At 44.0% G+C, this 14691-nt stretch overlaps 1 protein-coding gene across 10 annotated transcripts in view; it reads left to right on the plus strand.

Moving 5' to 3' along the window:
* Positions 1-14691, plus strand: part of LARGE1 (LARGE xylosyl- and glucuronyltransferase 1) — a 565935-nt gene that overhangs the window by 196379 nt on the left and 354865 nt on the right. The window lies entirely within an intron of this gene.

Below are 14691 nucleotides of genomic sequence, written 5' to 3' on the forward strand. Positions count from 1 at the left end.
TTAAAGAGACACCCAAAGAAATCTACACCATGACACATCATAATGAAAATACCAAAGCTTAGTGATAAACAGAAAGTATTAAAAGCTGCTAGAGAAAAAAAGGCTGTCACCTACACTGGAGAACCCATAAGGATGACTTCTGACTTCTCAACAGAAACACTTGAGGCCAGAAGGGAATGGCAAGAAATATTCAAAGTAATGCAGAACAAGAGCCTACTACCAAGACTACTTTATCTAGCAAGGCTATCATTTAAAATTGAAGGAGAAATAGAAAGCTTCCCAGACAAAAAAAACAACTCAAGGAATTCATTACAACCAAACCAATGCTGCAAGAAATGTTTGCAGGAGCCTGTTGTAAACAGATCAAAGGGGAAAAGAATATAGCAAAGGAGGAATACAGCCTTAAAGAATAAAATGGCAATAAACAACTACATATCAATATAACCTTAAATGTAAATGGAATAAATGATCCAATCAAAAGACATAGGGTAGCTACGTGGATAAGAAAACAGGACCCATACATATGCTGTCTACAAGAGACACACCTTAAAACAAAAGATGCACATAGACTGAAGATAAAAGGATGGAAAAAAATATTTCATGCAAATGAAAATGAAAAAAAAGCTGTGGTAGCAATACTTATATCAGACAAAATGAACTTTAAAACAAAGGCTATAGTTAGAGATAAAGAAGGTCACTACAGGCCCCGGCCGGTTGGCTCAGGGGTAGAGTGTCGGCCTGATGTACGGGGGACCCGGGTTCGATTCCCAGCCAGGGCACATAGGAGAAGCACCCATTTGCTTCTCCACCCCCCCTCCTTGCTCTCTGTCTGTCTCTTCCCCTCCCACAGCCAAGGCTCCATTGGAGCAAAGATGGCCCGGGCACTGGGGATGGCTCCTTGGCCTCTGCCCAGGCGCTAGAGTGGCTCTGGTCGCGGCAGAGCGACGTCCGGAGGGGCAGAGCATTGCCCCCTGGTGGGCAGAGCGTCGCCCCTGGTGGGCATGCTGGGTGGATCCCGGTTGGGCGCATGCGGGAGTTTGTCTGTCTCTCCCCGTTTCCAGCTATAGAAAAATACAAAAAAAAAAAAAAAAAAAAAGTCACTACATAATGATAAAGGGAGCAATCCAATAGGAAAATATAACCATTATAAATATCTATGCACTTAATATAGGAACACCTAAATATATAAAGAAGACTTTGATGGTTATAAAGGGCGAGATCAACAGCAATACTATAATAGTAGGGGATTTCAATACCCCACTAACATCACTAGATAGATCCTCAAGAAAGAAAATTAACAAAGAAACAGCAGACTTAAAGGACAGACTAGATCAACTCGATTTAATAGATATCTTTAGAACCTTTCACCCTAAAGCAGCAGAATATACATTTTTTTCAAGTGCTCATGGTACATTTTCTAGAATAGACCACATGTTAGTACACAAAAGGGATCTCAACAAATTTAAGAAGATTGAAATCATATCAAGCATTTTCTGTAATCACAGTGTCATTAAATTAGAAATCAACCACAACAGAAAAACTGAAAAATACTCAAACACTTGGAAACTAAATAGCATGTTATTAAATAATGAATGGGTTAACAATGAGATTAAAGAAGAAATAAAAATATTCCTAGAAACGAATGACACTGAGCAAACAACAACTCAAAATTTATGGGACACAGCAAAAGCAATACTGAGAGGGAAGTTCATAGCAATACAGGCATACCTTAAGAAGCTAGACAAAGCTCAAATAAACAACTTGACCCTGCATCTAAAAGAACTAGAAAAAGAACAGCAAGTAAAGCCCAGAGGTTGTAGAAGGAAATAAAGATCAGAGCAGAAATAAATGACATAGAGGCTAAAGAAAAGAAACAATACAGAGGATCAATGAAGCCAGGAGCTGGTACTTTGAAAAGATAAACAAGATTGATGAACTTTAACCAGACTCTCCAAGAAAAAAAGAGAGAGGACTCAAATAAAATTAGAAATGAGAGTGGAGAAATAACAACTGACACAACTGAAATACAAAGGATTGAAAGAAAATACTATGAAGAACTGTATGCCATAAAATTGGACAACCTAGGTAAAATGGACAAATTCCTTGAAACATATAATATTTTAAAAATCAATCTGGAAGAATCAGAAAACCTAAACAGACCAATTACAACAAATGAGATCAAAGGAGTTATAAAAAAAAATCCCAAAAAAGAAAAGTTCTGGGCTTGATGGCTTCACAAGTGAATTCTATCAAATAGTCAAAGAAGAATTGACTTCTATCCTCCTCAAGCTATTTCAAAAATTCATGAGGAAGGAGGACTTTCCAGCTCCTTTTTGAGGCGATCATAATTCTGATTCCAAAACCAGGCAAAGACAACACAAAGAAAGAAAATTATAGGCCAATATCCCTGATGAATTTAGATGCTAAAATCCTCAACAAAATCTTAGCAAACCGGATCCAGCAATATATGAAAGAAATCATATACCATGATCAAGTGGGATTTATTCTGGGGAGGCAAGGCTGGTACAATATTCACAGATCAATCAATGTGATTCATCACATAAACAAAGGGAAGGAGAAAAACCACATGATAATTTCAATAGATGCAGAAAAAGCATTTGATAAAATCCAGCACCCATTCATGATCAAAACTCTCAACAAAGTGGAAATACAGGGAACATACCTCAACATGATAAAGGCCATCAGTGACAAACCCACAGCCAACATCATACTCAATGTGCAAAAATTAAAAGCAATCCCCTTAATATCAGGAATAAGGCAGGGGTGCCCCCTTTCATCACTCTTATTCAACATAGTCCTGGAAGTCCTAGCCACAGCAATCAGAGAAGAAGAAGAAATAAAAGGCATCCAAATTGGAAAAGAAGAAGTAAAACTATTATTATTTGCAGATGATATGATATTGTATATAGAAACCCTAAAGTCTCAGTCAGAAAACTACTGGATCTCATAAATGAATTCAGCAAGGTAGCCGGATATAAAATTAATACTCAGAAATCATAGGCATTTTTATACAACAACAATGAACTGTCAGAAAGAGGAATTAAGGAAACAATCCCCTTCACTATTGCAGCCAAAAAAATAAAGTACCTAGGAGTAAATTTAACCAAGGAGATTAAAGACTTGTACTCGGAAAATTATAAAACATTGATAAAAGAAATCAAGGAAGATACAAACAAGTGGAAGCATATACTGTGCTCATGGCTAGGAAGAATAAACACCATTAAAATGTTTATATTACCCAAAGCAATTTATAAATTCAATGCAATACCAATTAAAATACCAATGACATACTTCAAAGATATAGAACACATATTCCAAAAATTTATATGGAACCAAAAAAGAACACGAATAGCCTCAGCAGTCTTAAAAAGGAAGAATAAAGTGGGAGGTATCATACTTCCTGATATCAAATTATACTACAAGGCCATGGTACTCAAAACAGGTTGGTACTGGCATAAGAACAGGCATATAGATCAATGGAACATAACAGATAACCCAAAAATCAACCCACACCTTTATGGACAATTGATATTTGACAAAGGAGCTAAGAGAATACAGTGGAGTAAAGACAGCCTCTTCAACAAATGGTGTTGGGAAAATTGGACAGCTACCTGCAAAAAAATGAAACTAGACCACCAACTTACACCATTCATAAAAATAAGCTCAAAATGTATAAAAGACTTAAATGTAAGCTGTGAAACCATAATCATCTTAGAAGAAAACATAGGCAGTAAGCTCTCCGATATCTCTCACAGGAATATATTTGCTCATTTATCTCCACTGGCAAGAGAAATTAATGACAGAATAAACAAATGGGACTATATCAAACTAAAAAGCCTTTGCACAGCTAAAGACAATAAGAACAGAATAAAAAGACAAACTACACAATGGGAGAATATATTCAACAATATGTCTGATAAGGGTTTAATAACCAAAATTTATAAAGAACTTGTAAAACTCAACACCTAGAAGACAAACAATCCATTCAAAAGATGGGCAAATGAAATGAATAGACACTTCTCCAAAGGGGACATACAGATGGACAATAGGCATATGAAAAAATGCTCAACATCACTAATCATTAGAGAAATGCAAGTTAAAACCACAATGAAATATTATCTCACACCAGTCAGAATGGTGCTTATCATCAACAAAACAACACAGAATAAGTGCTGGCGAGGATGTGGAGAAAAGGGAACCCTCCTGCACTGCTGGTGGGAATGCAAACTGGTGCAGCCTCTGTGGAAAACAGTATGGAGATTCCTCAAAAAATAAAAAATCAAACTGCCTTTTGACCCAGCTATCCCATTTTTAGGAATATACCCCAAGAACACCATAGCACTGTTTCAAAAGGAGAAATGCATCCCCATGTTTATGGCAGCATTGTTCACAATAGCAAAGATCTGGAAACAGCCCAAGTGTCCGTAAGTGGACGAATGGATTAAAAAGCAGTGGTACATATATACAATGGAATACTGTGGGGTCATGAAAAAGAAGGAAATCTTACCTTTTGCAACAACATGGATGGACATGGAAAACTATTATGTTAAGTTAAATAAGCCTGGAAGAAAAAGAAAAATATCATATGACCTCACTCATTTGAGGAATCCAATGAACAATGTGAACTGAGGAATGGAATTGAGACAGAGGAGAGATCAAAGGGACCAGAGGATAAGAGGACAGAGGGAAAGGGGATGATAGGATGGGATAAACCTGAAGGGAAGGGGGTAGGGCGCTATGGGGAGGGAGGCAAGGTAGATGTTGAGGGGAATACGGGGGAGGGGGGATGCATTTGGGGCAACACTAGAATTTATGTAAACACAATAAATTAAAATCAGTTAAAAAAAATCAGTGTGTTCAGTGTCGTGAAAGGGCCTTGGGTTACACAGGAGATCCTTGAATAACATTTTTTTATTCAATATTGTTTTGTTATAACATTGATGAGATTAAAAAGCTCCATTCCTTCTCGGGGCTGCCGTCTGTATGGAGTTAGCATGTTCTCCTCATGTCTGCATTGGTTCTCTCTGGGGACTCTGATTTCCTCCCACATCCCAAAGATGCGCACATTAGGTGAGTTGATGTGTTCGAGTTGTCTCAGTCTGAATGTTTGTGTATGTGAATCTGAGATGGAAGGGTGTCCTGTCCAGGGGTGGGTCCCACCTGCCATCCTGAGCTGCCAAGAGATGCTCTGGTCTCTTGTGACCCTGAACTAGGATAAGCAGGTTTTTTATGAATCTTTCTTAAATTTAGGTATAGCCCACATTTATTTCAGTGCTTAATATTGAAAAGTATTTTGGATCTTTATTTAGAAATGTGTTGATATTTTTGTGACCAGAAATAGGTTGTAGGAACTTAACTCTTGTTTATATTAATTAGCTGGTGGTGAAATTGGTTTTATTATATGTCAATTTGCTGAAAGTTTAAGTTTCCAAGAACCTGTGGACCACGGTAAGTGAAGACTTATAGTAAGTACAGGTGTTTGCATCTGTCAAAACTCCTGCAGCAGTCTGTTCATTTTATTGTATGTACCTTTTACCTCCAAAGAAAAAAATCAGTTACACTTCTTTGAGCCCTAGTTAATGTTATACAGACTGAAGTGCCCTAGGTGTACTGAGGACGAACTTATTGTTTTGAGATGCAGTTAAAAAAAAGATGGGTTGGTAGATGGATAGAAGGATAGGTAGATATAATCAAGCAAGTAAGGTAAGATGTTCATAGAAAGTAGGTGTGGAATATATGCTCCTTGTAAAATTCTTTCACCTATATGCCATGTTTGAAATTTTTCTTATAAAAATATTAGAACAAAAACTTTTTAAATTATGGGAGTTGTGGTCTGTAACTCTCCTGCATCAGGCAGTTGTTGACCTATAGATTCAAAAATCTATAGGTCAAGGTATATAACACACACCTTGATAGCAAAGTTACTCCAGCTGTCTGGTCACCACTTTATGGGCCAAGGAGATTTTTGCTGACCTGGATAGAGCGCAAAGAAGTCAGGTAACTGTAACAGCTGGGATGGAAGATAGTCTGCATAGAGCGCTCATCCACGGCAGATGCTCGATTAATCTGTTTCTCTTACTCTGTAATGACAGTCCCAAACCCTGATTTCTTTGATGTCCCCATCCCTGTCCCTCCACCCAAAGTCAGTGCCAGCCATGCAAAGACAACAACTGTACATTTCTGAAATAAGCTGAAGTGTAAACGTTTGTAGTTGGACGAGACCTAGGGAACCATCTATTGATAATTCAATTTCTTTCTGTGTGTGTGTGTGTGTGTGTGTGTGTATCAGTTGGGTCCTGCATAAAGCTTAGTTGATTTTGTAGGTAACAGCAGTGACCAAAGGGTTTGAGGTGGAATGGGTTCACTTTGCACTCCAGCCTCTCTGCATCCCTTAGTAGGTACCCAATGTTTAAATAACCTTAACAATATTTCAGTGATGTCTCTGTCTCCTGTCCTTCCAAATGCTCTGCCACCATCCTGCAGGCTCATGAGAGGCACACATGGCAATGTCACAGGGACTATGGCTGTCACTCTAGTAGCTGGCATCAGGCACGCAGAGGTCTTTTCAAGCAGTGACTGGAGACAAGACTGGTTAGTGATTCCCCCTTAGACACTGTCACTAAAGAGGGTAATTCCAGTGTCTTCCAGATGTTCAGCCTGTTTATAAAATGGGGGACAGTCAGTATCTCTAAAGATGTTAGCCTGTCCACATTTCTTGACAACCTCATCTCACCAGTGAGAGCTCTTCTCTCACATTCCACACACTATTTAACAAGCTGCTATATCACCAAGAAAACCTCATTCAAAAATCTATAGGTCAAGGTGTATAACACACACCTTGATAGCAAGCTTCTGGGTGGAGGTTTTCCTAGTAGAATGCCCCCTGTTTGTTTAACTGTTGCAAAGTATGGGTAACATGCAATTAACCATTTTAATCATTTATTACTATACACTTTCATGGCATTGAGTAAACTCAGTGTTGTGTCACCATCACCACTGTCTATTTCCAGAACTGTTTCCTCACCTCCGATAGAAGGTGGGAGCTGGACCCATCCACCAAGCCCTCCCCGCTTCCCCTCCCCAGCTCCTGTTAACCTCTGTTCTATTTTCTGCCTCCGTGAATTTGCCCATTCTCAGTATCTCCCATATCTGGAATTATATATGGTCTTTGTCCTTTTGTGTCCTGTTTATTTCTATGGCATAAATCGTTATGGTTCATCTGTGTTGTGGCATGTGTCATAATATCCTTCTTTTTAAAGACTGAATAATATTCCAGTGTATGTCTATACGACATTTTGTTTATCAATTCATCTGTAGGTGAACATTTGGGTTTTTCTACCTTTTGGTGATTGTGAATAATGCTGCTGCTGTGTGTGTGTGTGTGTGTGTGTGTGTTTAGTGCCCAAACTTCATAGAAAGAAGAACATGTGTCAACAGAATATTTTGGGGGGGAGGGTGATATTTACACAGGAGACATTTACATTGCAAAAAATCAATGTAATACTTTTAACACAATAATTAATCATGGTAAGCATTAAGTTGCTGGCCAGATACAGTAGGTAGAAAATTGGAATCCAGCACAGAGATGTTGAGCCGCCACCAGGCCTTGAGAAGATGGGGTGTGCTTCCCGGGGCCGCTGGTGCGGCACAGAGAAAGGTGCGCTGTGGCTCGCACAGCTGTTTGCAGACCGCCGCTCGAGTAGTTTCCTGATGGAGCAGCAGCATTTTAAGGGTTTTACATCCTAACAAGAGCATTTGTCACTTGTGTACAGGTGTTTTATGTTTATGATGTCTTTGTTTCATTTTCGGGAATTGATTGGGAGGAGGGAGTTGACATAACATGTAATGCATTATAAGTTCTAATTATAACTTTAATTTATTATTTTAATTATGAACGTTTCTGTTTAAAAAATCATGAGGAACAGGTTCTGTGTTAGCTTCTTGGCACAGAACGTTTTGGGGAATGAATTATTGAAATTACAAGGGAAGTGCTTGCCTTCCCAGGTGTGTTACAACACGGTGACACTTCTCACTTTGAAGAGGCGATGAAATATGAGCACTTGGTATGGAAGGAGGAAGAGACTTACTCCCCACTCCCCCCACATTCTTGAAGCTGCCTAGAGTAGAGTATGCCTCACCCCTCCCAGGCTGTGGCTCTTCCTGGTGCTTATGGAGTTTCCGCTTGTCTCCATTCTCCATGTCAACCACTGAAGGGACCAGCCCAGGCAGTAGGAGGAGGCTAATTGTTGATGGAAGTCTTGGCCTTTGCAAATGCTTATTAGACATTCGCTGTGATTGGCCAGGACATGCTGGGAAACTTAGGAGAGATTAATGGAGCTTAGCCAATTTTATTTCCCAGTCTGTATGGAGATGGATGGATGTAAGCTGAGGGACATGTCTTTTGTTTGCTTGCTGACCCACATCCTCCAGGCCTGTGAAGAGCGGTTTTCCAGTCTTGGGCTCACGAGCTTCCTTACCGTGCAGTCAGTTATTGCTGGTGAGAAAGGAGTCCACTGGTGCCGCCACATCTAATACTCAGCTGTGCAGATTCTCTCTGCGATCAATGCCGTGTGTGCCTTGTAGTGTTCGGGCCACAACATATCTATTTTCAATCCCCTCCTTCCTCCAATCTCATAGAAGAGGGGGAAACCTGACCAGCCCCCTCCCCTCTTTCCTCCCTCCCTCTCTCCCTCCCTCCTCAAAATGTCAATTGGATTAACATTTTGCAGCGTGGCTGCCTCTACATCTGCTTACAGCACGTGGCTGGGCTTTGGACAGCAGCAGACAGAACCTTTATGGGGTCTGTGTATTTAATATCTTTGCATGATCTCCACAGCAAATTGACTCTGCTCTCAAGCCAGACGGCTGGGGCTGCACCCTCAACCTGGGCATTTCCAAGGCCGGGCTTGGGAGGGGGAACCTGCACCTCCCTGAGTCTAATCTAACGCAGCTTCTGGAACTCGGAGGAGCTTCCAAAGTGGGGTCTGTGTGAGCTCTCGCTTCTGTAGGAGCAGTGGCTCTGGATGAGTCCAGGACAGGGATGGATGGATGGGTGGATGGATGGGCGGGCGCCAAGTGGGAGAACAAGCCGGACGGGACTGGGAGAAGTGGGAGTGAGGGATTCCTGCCTCGTCCTGGCCTCGTTGGCTAGAGGGACTCACTGTGCCAGATGGAGGTGGTCCCAAGGCTGACCTCCAACTCGACTGCCTTTGTAGGGAAGGTCTCAGGATTTCTCTTTCCACTCTTTTTGTCTTTTCTCTATTTCTCTCTGTCTCTTTGCCTTCTCACTGTCTCCCCTCTCCCCTCTCACCAAAGGGTTAAAGGTGCTTCTCCTTCTCTGTCCTCCCTCCCTCTTTCCCACTCTCCTGCTCCCCCCCCCCCCGTATCCAGTAAAAGGAGCATTGAGTGTGTCTCAGTTCCACCTCCTGCGGACTGCTGGGGATGTGAAATTGGGTGCTAGTGTCTTCAGGGCTAACTGGGGGTGCAGGTACCTTCGCCTGGGGTTGTTGGGAGGACAGTGATCACTAAAATGGCAATCGCTCTTCCATGTATGTGGCACTTGCTGGTTCTGCACGTGTACCCTCAATCCTTGGGGCCACCCCTGAGGTGGAGACTGTTGTCCCCAACTTACAGAAGAGGAAACTGAGGCCCGGAGAGGTCAGCCAACTTGCTGACAGTCACTGAGCTCTTCCAGGGTGAGGCTGGTGCTCGCGCCCTGCCTCCGGGCCCGCCAGGACAGGGTCGCCCGGGGAAGCAGCGGTGCCCAGGGCAACGAGGGACTAGCACTGACTGAGTATCTGTGGCGGCCCTTCTCCCACACGCCTTGTGAAAGCTGCGTGTTGTGGGTTGTTAAATAATTTAAATTTATTCATACCATTTTCCTCTCCATTCTAATTGTCCTTTCTTATGTTTTTGTTTTCCTTCTCTTTACACTAACACTTGCCTCCTTTCCCTCAGGGATTTGGCCTATTCCTCCTTTCTCTTTCTTTTGGCCTTTTCTGTATTTCAGATTCCCCAGTATGTGCCCCCTCCTCTGCGCCCGTTTCTCTGTTCTCTCCCTAACTCTCTCCTCCCAGCCCTCTGCTCATGCCTGCTTTGTTTTTCTCCCCTTTCTTCCCTTGCCTGTCTCGTATCTCTCTGCCTTTATCTATCTTGATACTCTCCAAACCAAATCCCCAAACTGCCGTGGGGATTCAAGTCACCTCGCTGACACAGGAGCCATGCTAAGCAGGGGCCTCCCTTGCAGGTGAGCACCGCTGAGGATGGAGCGCGGCTCCTGAGTGGTCCTCAGAAGTGCCCTGAGCCCCCCTCCCATGGAAGGGCACTCACCTGGCCCAGGTGATCACTGCCACCGGGCTGAGCCTGGGAATTTAATCTCCCCGAAGTTGGGAAAGTTCAGAGATGGAGTTTCCACATTCCTCATAACTTAGACACGCAGACTCGCTCTAAGGCAGTAAATCTGTCAGCCGGTACCGTCACGCGCAGTTCTAAATACGGACGTGGTAGGAAGAGAGATGGTTACTGTGGGAACTATAACTTTTAATTTACTGGCTTGGAGCTCTAACCCAGGGCTTGGTGCTTAATGTAGTGTTTTTACATTGGGATGTATGCTCAGGAAAGGCATAAAACCTTGCAAAGCTAGGGCCAGTGTTAGGGAAAAAAATCAATGAAGGTGAGGTTGGGGGGGGGGGTGTTGAAAATGAGGGAGGTGGAATGAGGCCTTTAATATACCTTAACAATCAGAAGGGAAGTGGATAAATCCTGGGGCACCCAGCTGGTCAGCGTGGGCGGCTTCCTGACCAGCAGGAGCACTTGTCAGTCAGCTTGCAGATGAGAGCAAGGTCCAGAGGGGGAGAGAAGGAGGCTGAGGGAGGGAGCATAATTTTGAGGACCAGAGGTCTGGGTTGAAAGCAGTACAGCTTGCATGGGATTTGGACCCCCCAAAATCTGAGCTTAAAGCAGTGAACACTTGGGTACCACCTCCCACATGCCAGGCACTGTTGTCTGAGTGCCAGACAGGATTCCCTTGTTTAACCTTCCGCACATCTTGTCGCTACTTTGTAGAGGGACATGGTGGTAGAGAGGGGCCGGCTAGGATTTCATCCAGTCTGGCTGTAGACTCCCTACACCTAACTTGCTACATTTTGCTACAAATAATCCTGACTTGACTTGCTAGCTGTGTTATCTTGGCTAAATTACCTAAGCTTTCTGAGCACTGATTTCCTCCCCTGCCAAACCCAGACAAGGATGCCTTCCCCGTGTGACTGCGGTGAATCTCAGGAGAGAGCACGCCTGTGGAAGCTCTCCATGGGCGTGTTTGTGGTATGCCATCCAGAGAGAAGTGGAGAGGGACATTGTTCCAGGAGGAATAGGACACAGATTAGTATTAGGGCATTTTTACTGTTTAGGAGGGTGGCACCCATGCTGGCATCGAGCCTACCTGACAAATAGACTCTCTTCCTGCCTCCCTCCTCCTCCGTCATCCCCATGTGCTCCTCTCCTGCTCCAGCCCTGCCCCACTCCCCCCAGCACAGCGCCTGATGTAAGGGAGACCTCAGCACCTGCTGTGGGTTGGGGGTGGGGGGAGTGTGGGCGGTTTGGGACTGGGCGCAGCTCTGGTAGGGCTCCCCCGAGCAGAGTGGAATGGGACGCCTCCTCAAACATTCATTCAGCAATTATTTATTTTGCACCTACTGTATGCCACTGATTGTTTTCAGCTCTGGGGATGCATTCATATCCTAATGAGGGCTAAGCTAGTCTTTGCCCTCATAAAACTTCCTTTCCTGAAAGAGCAATGGATAAGCAATAAATTCTACCAGCTGGCAATAAAAGTACAATAAGCTAGGTGAAGAGACAGAGCCTGGAGGGCTGGGTGGAGGGTGGAGTTTTAGGTCAAGGAAGATCTCTTTGAAGATGCCATATTGGAACAGAGGCCTGAGTGGAGCGAGAGGGTGGAGCCAAGCAGCCAAGGGTGGGAAGAGTACCTACTCCAGATGGAAGGACCCATGAGTGTAACTACCCTAAGGCCGGACTTTGATGTTCTAAGATTGATGTTCTTAAGGAACAGCAAGAGGGAATCCAGGAGAACAGAGTGAGGCCCTTGCCGATGGTGTGGGCTTACAGATGCTAGCAAGATGATTGGGCAATAGGGCTTTATTCTACATGCAGTAGGAAGCCAGTGATAGAAGGTTGCTAGATAAAAATACAGGATGGCCAGTTAAATTAGAATTTCAGATAAACTAAGGATAACTAGTTAGTATGGATATAACTGGGCATGCTTTATTGTTACTGCTAAACCTGGCAACTCTGCATTGATGGGCTCAGAGCAGAAGCCGCGTAGAGAGTGTTGGCTGGAAGGATTTTTGCAGTCAAGGGACCGTTAAGGAGGCTTTTCACCAAAGACAGACGTGGGGTTGGTCCAGGCCATGTGGTCTAAGTGGTGGTGCTGAGAAGTGTTCCGATTCAGGATATATCGTGCCACCTGTGGGACTTGGTAATGTCCTGGATATGCCAGGGAAAGAGGGAAGTCAAGCCAGGCTGGGCCTAAGTTCTAGTTTACAAAAGGAGACAGTTGTTTCAGGGTCTGGTCCCCTGTAGACCAAGTACCCACGGTATACCTGAACTGTTGACAGGCTAAAGATTCAAGTGCCTGCAGGAAGGAGAGCCATTTGCACATTTTGGGACATAGGTGTTTACACACAGAATATTTATATGCACTCTGTATCAATAGATGGGTCAATACTTACTGTTATATACAAGTGCATCGTATTTTGAGCACTTACTCTGTGCGGTACCCATTGTTAATTGCTCCCCACATCTGTCTCCTTTCAGGTGATTCTTACGCAACTAGGTAGGGCTGTGCTGGGCTCATCCACATCCTACAGTCTGAAAATGGAGCGCACGTGCTCTTAGCTTTAGCGTCCCCTATAGCTCTGTGGGCACGTGAGTGCCAGACCTATACTCAGCCCTCAGCGGGGATATTTAAATGAGGGACATCTTCCAAAGCTGTCCTGATCCTGAGTGACAGAATCGGAACCCAGTTCTGTTTCCACAGCTTTATACAGGGAATAAAATCCCCCCCAGGAGGGGTTTGTTAAAAATGCACATTCCTGAGACCTATGCCTGGGATTCCGGTTCCGTCAGATCCAGCGTGCGACCCGGGAACGTGCATTTGGACACACCTCAAAGTTGATTACGACGCCATCGGTCCTATATTTGCCTTGAGAAGCAAAATGCTATGTGACTTTGCCTTTATTATGCCAAACAGAAAGCCCCTGTTACCCCCAACCTCCTAGCGAGGCAGGCTTGGATGCCATAATTTGGGTATTAGGGATGTGATTTTGAATGCCATTGGATAGTAGATGCTACTCATAACTCCTATTTCCATGAATGTCCACATATTTTAATACAGGGGTCAGGAACCTATGGCTTGCGAGCCAGATGTGGCTCTTTTGATGGCTGCATCTGGCTCGCAGACAAACCTTTAATAAAAAAAATAATAACGTTAAAAATATAAAACATTCTCATGTGTATAATCCATTCATTTCCTACCGCTCATGTTCATGGTTGCAGGTGGCTGGAGCCAATCACAGCTGTCCTCTGGGACAACACCAAATTTTTATTGGATAATGCGTAAGGTACATGGGTCATTGTATGGCTCTCACAGAATTACATTTTAAAATATGTGGCGTTCATGGCTCTCTCAGCCAAAAATGTTCCTGACCTCTGCTTTAACAGAAGTCTCCAGAAAGACCTGCTTTCAAGGTTTCCTGCAGAATCACTTTGGGTTTCTTTTGCATATTGATGCCCCCTCCACCTCTCCTAGGACCTAGGGATTCCAGGTCTTCCTCACTTTGCCTTCGCTTTTCTTCATTTTTTAAAAAAAAATTTTATTTATTGAATTTACTGAGAGAAGAAGGGGGAGAGACAGAGAAAGGAACATCAGTCTGTTCCTGTATGTGCTATAACCAGGGACTGAACCAGCAACCTCTACCTCGGGACGATGCTCTAACCAACCAACCTATCCAACCGGGGCCACCTTCACTCTTCGTCTCAGCTCTAGGACCTGTGCCAGCTGTTCTCACACATGTCTCGAGCCAGGGGCCCTCTCAGCCCTCTCCCTGTGAGTGTGTCTGAAGGAAGGGTTTGCCCGGGCTCTGTTTTTGTCACATGCCCGTGCCGAGGGAGCTCGGGGAAGCATGGCACCTGCATGTCCTCTTGTGGAGGCCATGGGGAGCCTCGGCGCACACCCTCCAGCAGCCTGAGGAGGTGGAGTGGAAGGTTCGGGGTCTTGGCTGAACAAACGGAGAGGTTAGGGAAGAAGGGAGCTTTGAGGAGGCAAATGGGATTTAAGTGGCATCCTAAGGTGGGGAAGGGGGTGCAGGGGAGAGAAAGCAGCTTTAGGTAACGATTTCTCTGCTTCCTTAGCTACACTTGAGCTGGCTTGGCAACCTTCTCTTCATCCCTGGCTGTACTCGTGAGGAAGTTATTATATGCACAGTGACCCCCAGTGAGCGAGGTCCTGAGGTTCCATAGTTCCTCATGGAGTCCTGTGTAGCCATTAACTGTCCTTAATTGGGCTACACCTTTGCTTATGGGCAATGCTCTACTCAGAAAGTCCACCAAACACCAGATGGATCCTCAAAAAGCTCTGGAGGGGTCCTCTATGTG

This window comes from Saccopteryx bilineata, chromosome 1 (genome assembly GCF_036850765.1).
Source record: "Saccopteryx bilineata isolate mSacBil1 chromosome 1, mSacBil1_pri_phased_curated, whole genome shotgun sequence".
Lineage (NCBI taxonomy): Eukaryota > Metazoa > Chordata > Mammalia > Chiroptera > Emballonuridae > Saccopteryx > Saccopteryx bilineata.